A 20430-nucleotide genomic window follows, 5' to 3' on the forward strand; every position below is an offset into this window, starting at 1 on the left:
GCCGCGTCCGCCTCCTCGCCGCTCCGACTCCTCCCCTTCCGGCCCTGGCAACCTATCGCCAGGGACTTTTCGCGTGCGATAGGCTTACAAAATAATCCCCATAATATCCAGCATTAATATCTAATGAGACCATTAATATCTTTTTTCTTGATCTGCATGCACATTAGCGATACTGCTGGTTCCCTGATAGAAATACTATTGCCTGTGCAAATAGCACGTGTTAAGATGGTCAGTATGTGCACAGTAGAGTGCATTTAACATTGGCTTTAACGCTCGCACCTATTAGTACACAGGTCCCCTTAGTCTTTCTGTAGCTGTAACATCTGCTGTTTGCTTCTCTTCCTCAACTTTCTCACTTTCTCCATAAATAGATCACCCATCCCTTATCCTTTTATTTACAGTTCTTGACAACATTTAAAAACAAACACTGTTGTAAAACCAGCCTACACTTTGCTTGTATATTTGGGCAAAATCATAATTTGCTCTTTTTTTTTTTTTTTTGCAGTGGCCCAATTAAGGAAGCTTAGCTTTTCAAAGATATTAAAAAACATATAAAGTTGGTCCAATAAAAATGTAATCACTTACAGTTGCTTAGTTCAGCTATATCGTTTTTGTACCTACGAGTTCTAAAAGAGCAACCACACTACTTTACTGGTAAATTCAAATTTATCCATTACAGTGTTAACACAGCTGTGTAGAAGCAGAAAGTTCATGAAAACAAAATGATTTGTGGTTTATATATTGCCAATATATGATTCAGCACCCAACTGCCAAACATTAAGCAAGGAAACACTACCAGTACAGTGCTCCTTGCAAACATGTTTTTGACCATTTTAGTCACTGGATCAGAGAGTTTTGCACCACCATTACTACTGCTGGCATTTACTGCTTAAATCCCATCTCCCCACCCTATTTATGCAATAGGGTCCAAGTGATCTTGATTAACAAAAAAAGAATACATGGATATTTTCACAGTGAACTTTGTTTGACTTGAACTCCAGATTTGTGAAATTGTTTTAGCATTAACCTATACACCTAAATTGCCCAGTCTCAACCCTCATTTCATACAGGCAGCATACTATACACATTTTGGGTTTTCAGGAGCCCCATGTATACTTAAAGGAAAATAAGCTCAGTAATATTTCAATGAATGATGAGGAAAACAGCTAGGTTATCACAGCACATGTTATGGACTGCTGAGAAGTGTGGAATACACACCACTTCATTTATTTATTTTAATAATACAATTTTTTTTTTTTTTAATTTTTCAGTTCCATCCTCTGGGATACATACAATACCTTTCCCCGTCTTTGATTTAGGCTCAGTGCAGACCAATCACAGCTGCTTCCCCAGCAGCCTGAAAGCAAGGCTGCCAGATGTGATCTATGCTGCAGGTTTGTCCATTGGAATGCCAAGATCTCTAAGTAAGAAGGGGCCTACTCCTCATCCAAACATTTTTTATACAATGTGTGTGTTTTTTGTTTTTCTAAATCAAACCATAAATAATAAAGGGCATTTAGACATAAAGGGCTCAAAATTGAAAGCTGGCCGTTTAAGTAATTTAGCTGGATACGACTAATCTGGCTATGCTACAATGTATATTCAGCGGCACGGCAAAGCCACCGAGCATATGCGTATATGTGCACACTTTAGACCTGCTCTATGGGGCATCTAAACTTAGATATAAACTTATGCTGCTAATTCCAAAAATCAATAGATAGCCGTGTAAGCTATCCAGCTAATTCGCACCATTCTGATCCACTCAATGCATGGGTAACTTTTAGCCATGTAAGGGACTTATATTCCTAAGTAGAGATGTGAATCGGAACCGGAATCGGTTCAGTTCAGATTCAAATCTTACAATTTTTATAGTCCGGCACGATTGGTTTTTTGTTTATCGGCTGCGCCCGAGCCGATAAACAAAAAACCCACCCGACACTTTAAAAATGACCCCTTTGCTTCCCGAACCCCCCCAAAACCATTTTAAAATTACCTGGTGGTCCAGTGGGGGCGCGGGGAGCGATCTCCCGCTCTCAGGCCATCGGCTGCGCTAATAAAAATGGCACCGATGGCCCTTACCATGTGACAGGGTATCCGTGCCATTTGCCGGCCCCTGTCACATGGTAGGAGCACTGGATGGCCGGCGCCATCTTTAAAAATGGCGCCGGCCATTTTAAAGATGGTCGGCACCAGGAGGGTGGGGGAAGCAAACGGGTCATTTTTAAAGGGTCGGTGGGTTTTTTTTTTTATCGGGCCATCGGCGCCATTTTTATTAGTGGCAGCCAAAATGGTGCCGATGGCCCGAGAGCAGGAGATCGGTCCCGGGGCTTCCACTGGACCACCAGGTACTCGTAAAAAGTTTTGGGGGGGGGTTCAGTTTTAAAGGGTCGGGGTGGGTTTAGGGGTTGTTTTGGTGTGCCGGTTTTCCCGCCCTCCCCCCAAATAACTCCCATTAGTGGACACTAACCCATTAACGATTTTTCACGATAAATCGGGGGAATTTCTATTGTATCACGCACTCTAACGATTTTTGACGATTTAAAAAATATCGATTTTTTTAAATCGTCAAAAAACGATTCACATCCCTATTCCTAAGTGGTGGCTGCAAAACGTAGGCGCATATTCAGCAGCTGCTACTGAGCTGCGTAAGTCCTGCTTATCCGGCTAAATAGCGCAGGATGTGCTTTGAATAAATCGGGCCCACACAACTACTGGTAATCATTTTCTCATCTGTTTGCTAGCACAAGACGACACTTTGTTCACAGCTACCTGTGTCACCTTTGGGTTTATTATAGAAATCTATTGTTTTTGATTTGACATCAGTACCACTTGAGCAAACATTTAAATGTATCAATGTTATTTTTTTTTTTTTTTATTTATGCAATTTAAACAAAAATAGACAGCAATTTCATCTTATCAATGAGTGGATCATAAATTAGCATTCATTTACATGGAGCATTTGGTTTTATACATTATACACAAAGTAAAACTTTAAGAAGGAAAAACAGCAAACCAATACATTCCATCTCAAGTAATACACCCGTTATAAGGTAATAAGGGAGATCCAGATACATAATGGAGCTAACAAGAAAGAAAACTGTATGAAGAATTTTTTTTTTTTTTTTAACCCATGGCCAGATTGAGCTGGCATTAAGTAAGGGAATGTGCATCAAGAAATGTACCTAGCTGTGGTGGATCAAAAAACACGTATCTTTTGTTATTATGTTTAACTGCACGTTTGCTGGGGCACCCAGGTCTTTAACCTCTTGGCTCATCTGAAGGAAATTCTTTCTGCGTAGCTGTGTAATTCTGGTAATGTCTGGGAATATCCAGATTTTTTGTCCAAGATAAGGTTTCTCTCTATTCTGGAGAAATAGCCTTAATATTTTCTCTGTCCAAGCATAGACAAATCTTATACATAATGACCCACGATATTCCACTTGGTCTTCCATTGTTTGTTCCAAAAATCTTGTGCAGCTTGAGCTGTTTGCACCTGAGTGACCCGATTTTCTAGGCCTTCCAGCTTCTGTGAAAGATCAAGTAATAGCGGGTCTATTTGGACTCTACGATTGTGTTTCAGATAACGTTGCATTTAAACTCGCTATTTAAGATTTTAATTTCAATAGTACTAACCAGACATTTTCCAAAGTTATTTTTGGTGCTCTGTCACCACTTGAGCTAGCAATGGTGCTTACCCCATCTTGTGGACGGCGTTCCTGCTTCAAAATTGAAGCCGCAGTCGCTCCTTTGTGCCCCTCAGGTGTTGAAGTCAGCGGATTTAGTATCATGTTCTTTTCTCCGCTGCTACTCCTTCCTCTTTCCAGCTGGGTTACAATGGAGCTTTCTTCCCCGACGACTTTCATTCTTGCTCCTCCTTCCCCAGTTAACCCCCCAAAGGGCTCTGGAACTTCAAACTTCTCGCGTCGAAGAGCCTCACCCAAATCCTGGGCAGAGCGAGATGAGGCGGCACAGGCGTCACGGGCACCCCGGGGCTTAAAAATGTTTGTAAATCCATCGCCGGTCTTTGCTCCTCTCCGACGATGATAGCGGACACATCTCCCGGGTTAACAACGCTCCGTGGTGAGAAGAAACCCTCGATTACAGGTTGGGATAGGATAGAAATCGGGGTAGTTGGGGTCTCTGTCCTTATTCTGCCCTGTCTCTTGGTGTGGGGCATAATTTTAAAATAATACAAATCAGACTCGAGAGCTCACTCTTCACCCAACCTTTTATCTGGTGGCCATCTTGGATCTCATATCAATGTTATTAACATTATAGACATTCCCTTTTTGGGGACATAGCTAACCTATGTGAATATTCCTTCCCCCCACTCAAATACCACATAATTTAGCATTCCGCCACCACTACAGGTGACATGCCTAGGTTGCAGAGGTATCCCCAAAGGCTGAAGGAAAATCTCTTCTGGGACTATCCCTCAGCAATGCTTTATAGTCAGTAGGTGCTGCCATACCAATGACAGCCATCTTCAAGCTCTAGGCTTGATTGCATTATGCACTGAATGCACCCAAGTCCTGCTGGCCCGTTGGAGAGCAGCCTGGAATGGTCAGAGTCAGGTGGTCTTTATTGGTAGCTGAAAAGCATCAAGGAAGGAATTTCTGGCTTCTTCATGACTGTGCCCACCAAAATTAGGTTTTTAGGCAGAAAGCCTATCAAAAGTTCAAAACTTGTGAAAATTGTACCTTCAATCATTATAGCCAGCTTGTTTAAATTTGCTACTGAACACTTTTCTCAAGTTTTTTTGTAGTGGATTCACATTTCTCTCTCTCTCTCTCTTTCTCTATGCTAGTATAAAATGTCTATGATGAGAGTAATAGAATTATCCTTTAGAAATGGTGCAGTGGGAAAATACCTTTTTAAAAAGGGATCTACCATGATCACTGTCACTTTGATTGACCTCCATATATCAGACCTGTGCTGAGACTGTATTTGACCTGCATCTCAGCTTACGCCCATGCTGAGACCACTTTCTCTGCACTCAGGCATTACCTCTTCAGCCTTTTGTAGGCTGCTTGCAACACCAGCTAGAAACTACAGAGTTTAAACCACACCCACTTGCTGACATCATCAGCAGGGCCAGCAGGACCTAAAATCCAACAGGTCTGCTGTTAGGGGCTTGCCCCTTCCTAGGAAAACAGCAAACCAATACATTCCATTTGATTTTATATTAAGTTGGCCTGGGGCAGCGGTGTGTTTGCCTCTGCAGGGGAAAGCTTAATGAGTTTGCCCCTTACAGAAGGCCACATATACTTAGGGGTAGATTTTTAAACAGCGCGAATAGGCCTACTTTTGTTTGCGCTCCAGGCGCAAACAAAAGTACGCTGGATTTTAGTAGATACGCGCGGAGCCGCGCGTATCTGCTAAAAACCTGGATCGGCGCGCGCAAGGCTATCGGTTTTGTATAGCCGGCGCGCGCCGAGCCGCGCAGCCTACCCCCGTTCCCTCCAAGGCCGCTCCGAAATCGGAGCGGCCTTGGAGGGAATCCTCTAACACCCTCCCCTCACCTTCCCCTCCCTTCCTCTACCTAACCCACCCGCCCGGCCCTGTCTACACCCCCCCCTTACCTTTCTCCGGGGATTTACGCCTCCCTCCGTACCCGCCCCGGCCCGGGGCGGGTACGGAGGGCGCGGCCACGCCCCCGGACCGCCCCGGGCCGTAGCCACGCCCCCGTACCCGCCCCCAAAACGCTGCCAACACGCCCCCGAAACGCCGCGACGACCGGGCCCGCCCCCAACACGCCCCCTCCGAAAACCCCGGGACTTACGCGAGTCCCGGGGTCTGCGCGCGCCGGTAGGCCTCTTTGAATGTAGGCATACCGGCGCGCAGGGCCCTGCTCGCCTAAATCCGCCCGGTTTTGGGCGGATTTAGGCGGGCAGGGCTCTGAAAATCCGCCCCTTATTGTAGATATTGATTTTGTGTACTGTTTTGTTTTTTTTAACTTTTTTGCTCTGGTGAAGATGTGTATGGGTTCCCATGTGGATCCTGGGAGGCTTCTTCTCTTTCAGTTATTCCAGGCCAAGGATGATATGCTGCTTATAGGTATTCAAAAATGCCCACTATATAAATGTGAATATGGTCTCCTTTATTCACATTGTTAAAAGAATTGTTGGTTAATGTTAGATCTGCACAGGATGCATGACATATTGCATGATCTGGTAATTTTGCAACAAGTTCAATGTTTATGACTGAGACATGGTTGAATGAGAAGTGGGAATAAATGTCTCTCAGATGGGGCCCCTCAGAATATGCTATATTAAACATTCCTATAGAAAAAAAGGAGAAGGGGATGTGGGTTCTGTGTATATAAAGATATGTCGGTTTGTGAGGTGGTAGGAGGAGTGTGTGTCTTTTAGTTGGAAGAGTAGGGGGGGGTGCAATTTTCTTACTGATAATATATAGAGGATCATGACATTGTGATGGCACTCTGGTTGGATTATTATAGCTTATTACAGATCTAATATTGACATTTCCTAACCTGATGGTGTTGAGTTCTTTCAATGCACACCTAGATGATTGGCCAGAAATGAGGTGATATCATCTATGGGACACGATGTCCTCCTCGAGTTTGGCAAATGGATTAGAGGCTCTACACTTATTTCCTCCTTCAGCAGCAGCTCAAATGATTTCTATGCAGGATAGTTTCATTCAACCAGTTCCTTGGAGTGATCTTTACTCAAGCCATATTTTCAGTTAAAAGTACTGGGTTAGCTAGGCTGGAAAATCAGGCGCCTTTGTGAATTTGTGTAAAGGAGAATGCGTCTTCTGAAGGCCTTTTGGAGCACTTGGGAGATACTTCCTCCTTCATCGGAGAAAAGAGGCAGTGGATAAGGGATTGGTAGGGCATTAGATATTGTGGCTTCACTCAAACAGATTTTAGACCTAGCTTATAAACGTGCCCATGGTATAGTGAAACACTGCATAAAGCTAAGAGTAGGAAAAGATGGGCAGAAAGACACGGGTGTAGGAATCTTAAAGAAGAAGATCAAACTGAATTTAAAGCACAGGTTTGAATATTATGAAAAGATGAAGAATTGTTTTCATCTCCTTCATGATCAACTGGGGCAATTCATAATACACCGAAAGCTTTGTTGCAAACAGGTAGCTTCTTAATTGTGATACAGGGAGCACTGGCGAGGTTTCCTCAAGGAAACAATGTAAATTTTGTTCATTGTTTTAAGGAAAAACATGTGTACAATAAGGGAAGACGTTTTAGATGATTTAGGACTTTTAGATGTGACTTGTGAACTCCATACTGGAACTGGATCAGAGGCAGTGAGGGATGATTTGGAGGAGTTCTTTCTTCATGAGGAAATCTTATATGCCATGAAACAGGGGAAAGGGAATTGAAAGCCATTCTATCCCAGCTAAGGGTTTTGGGTAGCCACCTGGATCCCAGCCCTGTAAAAGCTATATAAAAGCAAGCCATGAATTTTAACATGTATTACTGGATTTAGACAACATATAGAGGTGTTAAAGACAGCCTCAGTTAGATCCCTGCACAAAAAGACATACTTGGATTCTGATAATTATAAAAACCAGCTAGTATCAAATTTCCATTTTTTAAGCAAGGTAATAGAGAAAATATCATGGGGGTCGATTTTAAAATGCGCACATGGGTGTCCCTGTGCGAGCAGTTCCCAACGCGTGCACACGGATGTGGCTATTTTATAATATGCGCGCATCAGTGCATGCATGTTATAAAATAGTTCCCTCGCGCACATGCGCGCCAGAATTTAAAATACACGTGCACATGTTCAAATGGGTCGGGACTTGCATATGAAGAGGGGGATTTTAAAAACCAACACGCAGTGACGTGGGTAGGCCTTCCCCAGTTCCCTCTCAGTTTGCTCCAGTTAAGGAGTGGATTGGGAAGGAACTTCCCTATACCCCTACCTAACCTTCCTACCTTTTCCCCTCTCCTCTCCTCCCCGACCCCTAACCCCTATCTACACTGTTTGTTTTTTTTTTAAACTTTCCTGCTCCTTCAGAGCAGAAGTTACACACGTTCCCGGACAGAGCCTAATGGCCATTGTCCCGGCCAGCCCCCTCCCTGCCCCTGCCCCCCAGCCGGTCCCTTTTCAAAGTCCCGGCACATATGCGCGTACTGGGGGTTAATTGCGTAGCCAGGCCCTTTTGAAATGTGCACAGGGCCCAGCCACGCGTGTAACCCCCGATTTTACACACGTGGGTCACTGAAAATTCAGGCTTTAGTGAACAATACTTTGAAATCCTTGGTCATTGTGTGGTGGAGATCAAAAAAGTAAACAATGTTGGGAATTATTAGGAAAGGAATGGAGAATAAAACAGAGAATGCCATAATGCCTCTGCATTGCTCCATGGTGAGGCTGCCCCTGGAGTACTGTAAGCAGTTCTGGTCGTCACATCTGAAAAGGTATAGTTGCATTGGAAAAGATACAGAGAAAGGCGACCAAATGATAAAGGGGATGGAACAGCTCCCCTACGAGGAAAGGCTAAGAGGTTGGGTCTGTTCAGTTTGGAGAAAAGATATCTGAAGGGGGATATGAAAAGAATTCTATAAAATCATGAGTGGATAAAAACAGGTAAATCAGTTATTTACTCTTTCACAAAAGAAAAAAAAGACTAGGGGGCACCCCCATGAAGTTAGTAAGTAGCACATTCAAAACAAAAATGGAGAAACATCTTTTTCACTGGATGCACAATTAAGTTCTGGAATTCATTACTGGTGGATATGATTAAAGCAGTTAGCATAGTTGGGGTTAAAAAATGTTTTGGACAAATTCCTGGAGAAGTCAATAAATTCTTATTAACCAAGTAGACTTAAAAATAGCAGCATGTGATATATTTAGTACTGTTTGGGATCTTGCTAGGTACTTGTGACCTGGATTAGCCACTGCTGGAAACAGGATACTCAGCTTGGATGTACCCTCGGTCTGACCCAGTATGGCAAGTTCTTATGTTCTGTATTTCTACAGCTTCAAGATTTCTCTGTCAGAGAAGGAAACTTTGTGATAGTTACCAGTCAAGTTTCAGAGAAGGGCATGGGACATAAACCAATTTAACCATTCTAACAGATGATCTTTAAAAAAAAAGGAAAAAATACAGTGATCATATTTGATCTTTCCACAGAGTCTGACACTATGAATCATGTCATTCATATTAAATGTTGAGGCAATTTCATGTCAAAAATACTGCATTCAACTGGTTTATTTATTTTCTTAATGACAGATTTGTTTCTTTGGAAGAAGTGCCCCAGGGCTTAGTGATCTCACCCATCTTATTTAACATTTCTCTCTGCCCTTGGGGAGATTTGATTCAACAGGAAAATGCAAATTACCTGATGTATTCCAATGACATACAATCATATTTCTTATTTTGTACGGTTAAGGTGGAGAGGGCATCGACAAGGGGAATAACTTTAGCAAATTATTTTCAAGATCAAGGACTGGATGCGTGTAAATGGGCTGAAATTAAACTACTCTAACACAGAGGACCTGGAGGTGGGTAAATCAGGCAGGCTGCAGCTGACTGGCCTTTTTATGCAAGAAGATTTAGAAATTGCAATTATTTTATTTCTTTTTTTGCTTTTCAGCCACTTCAAAGCAGATCACATTTGGCTACTGCTTGCATTTCTCTGACTCCAGACGGCTCACAATTTAAGGAGGAAATATTGCGGGATAAACATGGAACAAAAAAAAAAAAAAAAAAATTCGTGTGGCAAAACAGTGCCTATTCGCCCGATGGTGGCCCAACTTGGCCAGGGTAGCCATCGCATTAAATGTGGCTTGAAGCACTAAAAATCGTACCCTACAAATGGCAACTTCCCCCGGGGGGTGTGTGTGTGTGTGTGTGTTTCTACTGAGACCTCCCCCATCCCCCACTGCCTGTGTCAAAGTCACATGGCAATACCCTGCCCCTTCACAAAACCCTCCCTCTCAGTCCAAATCCCTCCCTCCTGGCCCAACACTCCTGGCCTTGCCATACCTAATAAAAGATCCCTGGTGGGCTACTGGCAGCTTGAAGCACCTCCTAGCTTAGGGCTGGTCAATGCTGATTTGGAAAATGGCATCAACCAGACTTTGCCCCATCACGTGACAGGGACAAAGTCCAGGGACTGAACTTTGCCTCTATTACGTGGCTGCTAGTTTGTCCGGCTAACTTTAGGACAGCCCTGCTGTCCTAGGAGAACATCTGTTACAGGTAAGCAACTGTGCTTTCTCCTAGGACAAGCAGGATGGTAGTCCTCACATGTGGATGATTACAGAGCTCCAGACTGCCCCCCCCCCCTGTGATCAAAGGGACCCATAGTAGCCAAACAAAGTGCCAACAGGCACAACACAACTGCGGCGCTGTGGGAAACAGGGCCAGTCTGGCCCCAAAGAGCACGATGAGAACAGTTGGGTTCAGGACTGGAACAGACTGCGGAGGACAGACTGGCCAAAAGCGTTGCCCTGACGACTATCCCTGTCAAGGCAGTAGTGAGCCGTGGATACGAGGAGAGAACTCCAGGTCGCGGCCCTGCAGATTTTGGCGACAGGGACCGCACTCAGATGGGCCACTGACGCTGCCATATCCCGCACAGAGTAAGCCTTCACCCTGCCAGCTAGCTGGAGGCCTGCCTGCTCATAGCAGAAGGCAATACAATCCTCTAAGCCAGTTGGACAAGGTTTGCTTCCCAACTGCTGCTCCCAGCCTATTGGTGTCAAAAGACACAGAGCTGGGTAGACTGTCTATGACTCGCTGTACGGTCCAAGTAGAAAGCGAGCACCCGCTTGCAGTCCAGAGTGTGAAAAGCATGTTCCTCTGAGGTGACAATGAGGCCATGGGAAGGATGATTGACTGGTTGATGAGGAAAGCAGTCACCACCTTCAGCAGAAATTTTGGATGCGTGCGCAGAACCACACAATCGTGGAAGAATTTTGTGTAGGGAGCGTATGTAACCAGGACCTGGATCCCACTGACCCTGTGAGCAGAAGTGATCGCCACCAGGAACATAATTTTCCAGGTGAGGAACTTCAGGTCACAGGATTTGAGAGGCTCAGATGCTGCATGAGCCTCGCCCGGACAACATTGAGATCCCACGGAGTTGCCAGCGGGCGAAGCAGGGGCTTCAGTTGAACCAGGCCCCACATGAAATGCCTGACCAGTGGCTGGACTGAAATGGGCACCCCAGTGACGCCCTGGTGGTAGGTGCTGAGGTGTATTTGGACCGAGCTGGTTTGGAGGTCAGATTCAGGCAGGTGCCACAGATAATCCAGCAGGCGGGGAAGAAGGCAGGAGAAAGGGTCCAGTCCATGGCCTCGCACCAGGTGGAGAAACGCTTACACTTTGAGCTGTAAGATCTCCAAGTATAACTTTTCTGGGATTCAATGAAGACCCTAGAAACACCATTAGAAAGCTGTAAGGGCTGGAGGATCATGCACTCATCATCCACATCCAGGGCCCGGAGGTTTGGGTGGTACAGGGTGCCCTGGTTCTGTGATAGGAGGTCAGGAGCCATCCCCAGCGGAACTGGTGCGCTCATGGACAGAGCCTGGAGCAGAGGAAACCACACTTGCCTTGGCCAGGAGGGTGCCACCAGGATCATGGTACCCCTGTACTCTTGCAGCTTCATCAGAGTTCTCGAGAGAAGTGGAATGGTGGGGGGGGGGGGGGGGGTATGCATACATGAGACCTTGTCCCCAGTGAAGGGAGAACGTGTCGCAGGCCAGATGGCCCTTCCCCGGAATCAGAGAGCAGAACATGCTCACCTTGTGATTGAGGGGGGGAGGCGAAAAGATCCATGTCTGGCATACCCCAGCGATGGAACAGGTTGGCTGCCACTGCCAGGTTCAGGGACCACTTGTGTGGCTGGAAGGATCGGCTGAGGCGGTCTGCCAGTGTGTTCAGGTGGCCCGGCAAGTAGGTCGCCGCAGATGCATCCCCTTGGAGAGGGCCCAATTCCAGATCTGTATCGCTTCCTGGCAGAGGAGGAAGGAGCCCGTGCCATCCTGCTTGTTGATGTACCACATTGCCACTTGGTTGTCCGTTCTGATGAGGACGACCTTGAAGGACAGCCTGTCCTGGAAGGCCCACAAGATGTACTGGATTGCCCACAATTCCAGAAAGTTTATCTGGCAGCGGGACTCAGCCGCAGTCCAAAGGCCCTGGGTATGCAGACCGTCCGTGTGGGCCCCCCACCCCTGAGATGAAGCATCGGTGGTAAGGGTCATCTAGGGTGGTGCAGGCTGGAATGGGAGTCTGCTTTCTAGATTGGACAAGGGCCTCCCACCAGGTCAGGGAGAGGCGAAGAGGGTCCGTGACTGTCACCGGCGCCTCCAGATTCTGGGATGCCTGCCGCCACTGGAACCGCAAGGCCCACTGCAGGTCCCTCATGTGGAGGCAAGCCAAGGGTGTCACATGGACAGAGGCCGTCATGTGACCCAGCAGGCGGAGCAGCAGGTGGGCTGATAACTTCTTTCTGTTGTGAACGAGGGTAACCAGCTAGGAGAGGGCGACTGCTCAATCCCTGGGCAGAAAAGCTTTTGTTTGTGCAGAATCCAACCTGGCATTGATAAAGTCCAACTGTGGAGATGGATTGAAAAGTGACTTGGGGAAGTTACTAACGAATCCCAAGGTCTGAACCGGCAAGCCTAGAGCATTCATGGCCCCAGAGTGTGATTCGCTCCAGATAAGCCAATCGTACAGAAAGACGAGGACAGAGCGAAGGCTGAGGTAGGCAGCCACCACTGCCAAGCATTTCATGAAGACGTGTGGGGCTGAAGCCAGCCCAAAGGGCAGCATTTTGTACTGAAAATATGCCGTCCCCACCAGAAAGCGGAGGTACTTCCTGTGGTTGGGGACAATTACAATATGTCGAGAGAGCAGAACCATCTCCTCTTCAGAGGGGCGGGATCAGCATGCCCAGAGAGACTATCTTGAACTTTTCTCTAATTAGAAAATGGTTTTAATGCCCTGAGGTAGAGGATAGGGCATAAGCCGCCATTCCTCTTTGGAATGAGGAAGTACCTCGAGTAGAAACCGTGGCCCCACTGTACTCAGGGAACTGGTCTACCGCATCTGCTGCTAGAAGGGCGGAAAGCTCCGATTGAAGGATGACTTGATGGCCGGGTGTACCCCACAATGGACATGGGGAGCAGTCTCTGGGAGTCTACTGAAGTTCAGGCAGTAGCCCTGGAGGACAAGGGATCGTCTCCCAGCGGCGGGCGAAGCAAAGAAACCTGCCACCGACTGAGGGATAGACCGCCAGGAGAACTGGTGTTTGGCTCATGCCCCCTCACCGCCAGTCAAAAAACCGGCAGATGGGGCCTGTTGGGGGTGGGGGTGGTGGTGCTGGTTGGGTCCTTGGAACTCGCTGCTGCCAGCTACGGCTACAGGGGCTGGACCGAGGCAGGCGAGTATGGGCAGTTAGAGGGGAAGTACTTCCCTGGCTGTTAGAAGGGCCTGCGAAAGCCCAGCCTGGAGGACTTCCTGGTGGTGGAAGGGCCTTCAGAGGGGCTGGTGGAGAATTGCTGAAGAGTATCATGCTGATCTTTCAGCTGCACCATGACTTTTCACCTTATCCCTAAACAAATTCTCTCCTGTACAGGGGAGGTCCACAAGTCTGACCTGAACCTCCGGTCGGAGATCGGAGACCCAGAGCCAAGCCAACCGTCTGGGGCCAACGTCTCTGGCAGCTAGGCAGGCTGTGGTTTCGAAGAAGTCATAGGTAGACCTGACCTCATGTCTACCCACCTCAAGGCCCAGCGAAGCAATGGCTGCAAGGGACTCCTGCTGTTGCTGGGGAAGGCCCTCTGCAAACTCCTGGACCTGCTTCTATAGGGCTGCGACCTTTGCTGCTCACCTCAATTTGCCCAGTAGCTCCGATTCTGGCTAAGATGGCCGCCTCTTCACGCCGACCTCCCAGGCGTTCCCGGGACGGCATGGGCGATCCCGGTCACCATCTTGAATCTGGTGTGACCTAGGGCTCACGCGCACCTGCCTCCTTCTTATGCACGTCATGGCGGGAACCTCGGGGGCATCCCCTCCGCATGACTTCACTGCCTACGTGTATTTCAGCCTACTGGACTTTCCTACCTACGAGTTAGCAAGGATTCCATCTTGCTCAACTCCTTCCTCTGAGACGCTTCGCCTCGCTGTTCCTGCGTTCCAGACTGAGTGACTCAGATACCCGCTCCTCAGGGGCCTTGCTGCACTCAGGGCTATCTGCTCCTCAGAGAGCCTTATCTGCCTGTCTCACCTTCTCCAGCTAAGTGAGTTCTCTCGCTGCTTCCGCGGACGACCCTTCTCTGTTCTGGCTCTGGTCTCCGCTGCTGCTATAACGAATTCTCTACTTCAACATCACGAAGTGAGTACAAGACCTGCTCCACATTACTGCTTCTATCTTGCTGTGTGGATTCTCGGGTTACCCCGCGTTGTGGACCACTACTGGAGCTACCTCGCACAAAGCCTACCAAGAAGCAAGTATTCTATGGGTTACCACGCTCTGCTGACCACTACCGGAGAATCCATCTCAGGTCTTCCTACTCCAGGACTGAGTTTCCAAATCCGCTCCTCGGGTTTCTCTTTGCTGTATAATAAATATTCTCCGACTCCTGTGTCCATCACTGCTGAGACCCCGCCTATCGTGGAGAGTCCCCACAGGGCTCCTCCCTGTGGGTGGAGTCAACTCTCTCCACGAGCCGAGGGCCCACAAACCAAGTTCGAACATAACACATAGGTTGTGGTTGTATTGGGTCATGTACAGCTGGAAGGCTGCAATGTGGGCCACCAGCATAGCCCCCTGGAACATTTTCCTCCCTATGCCGTCGAGCTCCCTGTGTTTGCACCCCAGAGGGGCAGAAGCATGTGTCCAGGAGCATCTGGATTTTTTAAACATTGTCTCCAGCACTGCAGACTAGTAGGGGAAGTGCTGCCTGTTGAACAAGATAAGTCGCATCAGTTTTCCTGTTTACTGGCGCAACTGATACTGGGTGTTCTTACAATCGGTGGAGGAGCTCTTTAAAGATGTCATGGCCCTCCTTCATCTTGTGACGGCTATACTCCTCCGACAGGAGCTGGAAGGGGATGGCCTCTGCTATGGCCCATACAAAGCTGGCGAATGACAGGTCCTTGGGCAGATATCAACGCCGTTCCTCCGGAGGGGAAGGCTCCAAGAGGGGGTCGTTGAACAACTCTGAGGATGCGTCAGAGGAGTCATCGCCCCACAGGTCATAGGGACCCTCTTCCTCGCTAGGGTACAGATGCAGAGGGCAGGGACTGGGAGGGGCGGTAGGCCTGGGACCCACAGGCACCGAGGGCCGTGGGGGCACCGCCGACAACTAGTAGCGACCCAGGGAACTGCGGGCATGGGGTCCTGGTCCCCGAGGCCTCATCCTCCTTGGAGGACCCGGGAATCGGGATCGCTCCAGTGGAGGGCATCTGTGGCCAAGGAGGCATCGGAGACCTCTCGGGCACCGGTTGCATCAGTAGGGTGCCAAGAAGGACATCCAGACACTCCAGTAGGGGTGCGAGCAGCGAAGGCAGAGGCTCAGGCCCCGGTATGGGAGCCGGTGGTGCCAGCAGCTCGATGCTCTGAAGTGCTTTGAGCTCCGCCGATTGCACCTGCGGTCCAACTCCTCCTGAAAGTCCTGAGAAGTAAGGACTGATGGAGGGGGACGAGGTGTCACTGGCCTACCCTCGGTGGGAAACGCCTCGGGCTACCGGGGGCACCGGAGGATGGGGCCTCAGGTGGCCGGTGCTGCTTAGATGGTGGCTTAGCAGCCGGAACAGTGTTGGGACGGTGACCAGTGTCGATTCTACTTGGGTTTCTGGTGCAGAGGATGATGACTACCCTGAGGTTAGGGGGAAGGGAGAGGCCACCAAGAATCAATCTCCCTCTCTTCGATCCTTAGGGGTACTGGAGAGCAGGACTGCCAGGGGAAGAGATAGGGATGTATCTCCGCGGTCCTTAGGCAAGGAGGACACTGACGCCGAAGTGGAGGGTTTTGGAGAGCCAAAAAAGTCTCCATTTTAACCAGATGCGCACGACGCCCCTTGGGGGTCATTTGATCGCACAAACGACACCCTCAGATGTTGTGCGAGGCCCCCAGGCAGAGGATACACACCTCGTGTGGGTCCATGATAGACATGATCCACGGGCACCGTCAAAAACCCATGACGCCATAAAAAAAAAAAAAAAAAAAGGCTGTTGTGCGGTCAATGACAGAAGGAGAACCAAGGCGAGAGTCGGGAATCGACCGCGAACAACAACGGCAAAAGCCACAGGTACCTACCGGAGGAACCGAATGCGAAGGGGGACCCAACGCAGAAAAAGCCCAGAAAAAAACAGCAAAAATGCTTTCAAGGGTTTGGAGCTCCACAACTGCAAGGCTACTGCACCACAGAAAAAAAAAAGAGAGACTGAAGGGGGACCTCGCGCAGATCCATGGATAGCGGGTTTTCCGTGCTGGGCTCCATCTGATGAGGTCACCCACGCGAGGACTACCATCCTGCTTTTTCTAGGAGAATACATCATATGCATGCATATAGATAGCCTCTTACCTGGGCACAAGCTGACGTATGCGCCCAAATATGTACACGTGCACCGATTTGAAAGTTACCGACAAAGACTAGTGTCAGGATTTTGATAACTATTCTGGCTAACTCAACTCTTCCCAATTACACCCCTAGTACGCTCATATCTTATACAGCTAATTCTAACCAGATAACTACTTATCCAGCTACACATTTAGCCAGATAAGTGGTTGAATATACCAAACTTGCTTTTTAGATGGATAATTTGAGTTACTTGTCTAAATGGCTTTTGAATATGGACCTCCTTGTGTTTTTTCTACTCACGATCTGAAAATGTTCTGTCAAAGTACTGCAGGGTAGGTACTTTATACCCATCTATAGATCTGGAAAGATCCAAATCTATAGAAGCTTACAGTAAAAACAAAAAAAACCCAAAAAAAACCCAAAAACGTAAAGTGCTATTTTTTTGTACTGAAAACACTATTCAGTGATGCAGTAAAGTAACGATACAGGGTAAACAAAAATAGGCAATTCTGAAAAGGCCCATGCAGTTGTAAAGTAAGCATGCACTTTAAGCATGTGCACTGTACACTAATTTTCAAAAACCAAACAAGGTGGGTAGCTTATCTTAGAAAACTACTGTAAATTAGGCACATTAAAAATGTCAGAATACTTTGCACCTGCCCTACTGTGCAATTTACCTGGGTATAATGGCTTGTCCACAAATTGCCCTCCTCTGGCTAACTAAAAATGTGTGGTCGTCCATTGTGAGTGTATCGTTAGCTGGGCTGTAAAGCGGTGTTCCCAAAAGCACATTTAGGTTGTAGACTGAACACAGTGCACGTTCATGACATTTTCAAATGACTGTGCATTACTTTACTCTCTCGGCTACCCACATAAAAGAGCAAATGAAAGAACACAGCCACATATTGTATAACTATGCAGGCCATTAGAAAACTGCACTAACAGTGTCCAACATTACTCTGAGTTTTATTTCTCAAAATGCCTTTTTATACTTGGACTTTTAGTCCAATTACATTTATGTGGTGTAAATATTATTTCAGTACATAAATGGAACCAATAGCAAAGGCTTCCTCAATTAGTGGGACTGATAGCCGCTAACCAACTACTCTCAGCAGCACCACATTCGGAGAGCCAGTAGAAACCATTCCACAATGTGCACTCCTTACCCATCAGCTTGGCACAAATCCACTGTTTTTATGGTTGACATATAAAACTGCAGCTTGCATGAGCCTGACAGACTACATGACACTGTACACACAAATAGCCCTTTACATTCTGCCTCAGATAACCTTCTGGCCAGCCAACACATGTCAAATTGATGGTGACAGCTGGAAGGTCCTTCTCCATAACTGCATCTTGCCTCTGGAATATACTGCTGCATGAATTAAGATACTATGCATCTTTTAGAACATTTAGGAGCAGGCTAAAGACTTTTCTGGTTCTATAATTTACTGATTTGAACTCTGGCCAGCTTAATAATGTACACTGTGGTGCTTATAGGTTGCTTGGGTAGCTGGCTAGCTAGCATTCCAGTGTCAAATATTTTGTAGGGCAAAGATTTTCAATGTGTGCCATTCACGTGTAATCTTTATTTTTAACTATTAGATAACATTGGGTGACGTATCAATAAGAGCAGAGCATATCATCAGCAACTCTTAAGCTGCACTGCCACTGGTCAGTGCTTTCTGCTGCTGTGTGAATTGTTGAAAGGATTTCATCAGTCACATGATACTATTTATACCTTAATTGTAGCAATGCGGAGGAAAGCAGGGTGAGGCCAGATCCCTGATGTTGGCCTGCTGCAGGGTCAGCAGAATGCCTTTCTGCTTGGGGGGGCAACTAAGCTCTGTCTCCAGCTCCACCCCAAGCTCCGCCCACATTTCCACTGCCAATGTTTTTACATTACGTTTATACTTTGTCATTCTATCTTACATAAGTTTTTCACATAAAATAGGCTATAATTACTCAATCCCAGGCAAAATAAGTGCTTGATGCTAAATAAACTGACATAGCGGTAAAGGTGAAAATGACAAAAACAGCATTACCAACAGAAATGTCAGTTATCAAGTATAAGAGTAAGTGCTATTATGTTAAACAACATCCCCCCACAAGTCAAACGACAAAGGCTCAGCAATGCCCACATAATAGGGTATTATGTTGGAGCCACCGAGCCTTTGTTATTTTTATGGAAGTGGGTAGGAGTGGGGGCAGGAGGTAGAGAGAGCAATAGGAGAAGTGGGAACAGAGAAGACAGCAAGAGAAGTAGGAGTCAAGACAGGGAGAAGAGAGGAAGAGGCCAAAAGGACAGAAGAGAAGGGATGAGACAAGGGTGAGAGCAAGGGAGAGTGGAGATGGGAGACAGATAATGTAGGGAGAAGGGAAAAGAGCAAGGACTGGGGATAAGAAGAGAGGTGGGATGGTTTAGTAGAAGGGAGATGAAGATATAAGTGGGGTGCTAAAGAGAAAGAGGAAGGAGACTGAAGGGGAGTCAGAAGAGAAAGAGGAGAGGTCTGGGGACAAGGAAGAAAGGCTACCTCCAAGAAAAACCACAAAGAATTTGCAGCCATAATATAATACACTACCATGCCTTTGCTATTTTTCTTGTATGGGGTAGGGGTAGAGAGGAGGTAGGGGCAGGAAGGAGAAGAGCAAGAGGAAGGATATAGGAGCTGGGGCAATGAGGAGGTGGTGAAGAAGGGAGGCCTGGGCCCAGATCCTGGCCTACACTGAGGCCCAGGCATCAGGACCCGGGCTTCAGCCTAGGCCCAGGCATTGGGCCAAGGTCACAGAGACCTATCGAGCCTTCAGCCTACACAAGGCCGAGGCTTCGGCCTGGGCATGGCCAGCAGATGATCTCTACCGGACTGGGTAAGTGGGGGCTGGGAGGATCCTTGCCCTGGCATTTTTCTGTCTGATTGGGATGGAGACTCGGGATGCCTTCGGAGGCCCCGTTTTAGTTTTTTGGTCAATGTTATTCTTTTTTTTTTTTATTTAATGTATCATTCATTTTTCACACAAATGAAATGAATCAAAACATTCCACAAACCGAAATTCATGGGAAAAAATCTCCAGAAAATGGACCAAAAAAACTAAAACAAATTTTTTCCCCTGTACCCCCCCCCCCCCCTCCCAACTCTATCCAGTTTCAAATGAACTGTCTGCTGTGGATGTTTACTTTCTCACAGGGAATTATACATGCCAGATTAATATTTAATATTTTATTAGCACAATGCATTATCATAAAAAAGCATTAGGTTCAAGCATATTTTCTTTTAATTCTTCCTCTCGATACCAGGGCCTTGGTTTTCCCCACAGGTACAAAACAGGACGCAGTGTCATATAAATTGTGGCCACAGTAACTTCAGCAATGTATTTACTTACATAATAAAACTGATCCTATGTTTCCCTTCATAAGTGATTGTCACTGTGAAAAAGGGGAGTATCTTCAGAGAACAATTTAGGAAAATAGTTTTTATCTTCACACTCTCACTGGCGGGGTCTGTTGGCAAAAATGTAAGGATGAATAGAAGAGAACTGTGGAGAATTGCCCCATGGGAATAAATCTCTCCACTAGAACACTCCAACCAGCAGAATCTAAATACACATAGCAGAAAAATTACAGAGAATACATTTATACAAAGTCTTTTGCTGGAACCTGATCTCTATCGTTATGTATTTATAACCCACTTTTCCAGTCACCTCAAGGCAAATTGAAAATCATCTTAACACATAAAATATAGTTACGCTTATCAAAAATCAATAAAGTAAAAATGGTATAAAATTAAAAACTGCCAAATCCAATAGAATTTTACTAAAAATCCAGAGATAAGTTCAGTCTAATAACAGCCTTACATTACATATAGAGGCAAAGCATATAGTCAAGAGAAAACCAAG

The 20430-nt window shown here is 46.8% G+C and overlaps 1 protein-coding gene across 3 annotated transcripts in view; it reads right to left on the reverse strand.

Annotated features, from left to right (window-relative positions):
- Nucleotides 1–20430, reverse strand: part of PTER (phosphotriesterase related) — a 93442-nt gene that overhangs the window by 54227 nt on the left and 18785 nt on the right. The window contains exon 1 of one of the 3 annotated variants that reach the window (XM_029588770.1): nt 19918–20035. The exons of the other annotated variants lie outside the window; for them this stretch is intronic. The gene's annotated coding sequence lies outside the window, so the exon portion shown is untranslated. Of the gene's footprint in view, nt 1–19917; nt 20036–20430 lie in introns of those variants that run through there. 3 annotated transcript variants of the gene reach the window in all.

This window comes from Rhinatrema bivittatum, chromosome 2, assembly GCF_901001135.1.
Source record: "Rhinatrema bivittatum chromosome 2, aRhiBiv1.1, whole genome shotgun sequence".
Lineage (NCBI taxonomy): Eukaryota > Metazoa > Chordata > Amphibia > Gymnophiona > Rhinatrematidae > Rhinatrema > Rhinatrema bivittatum.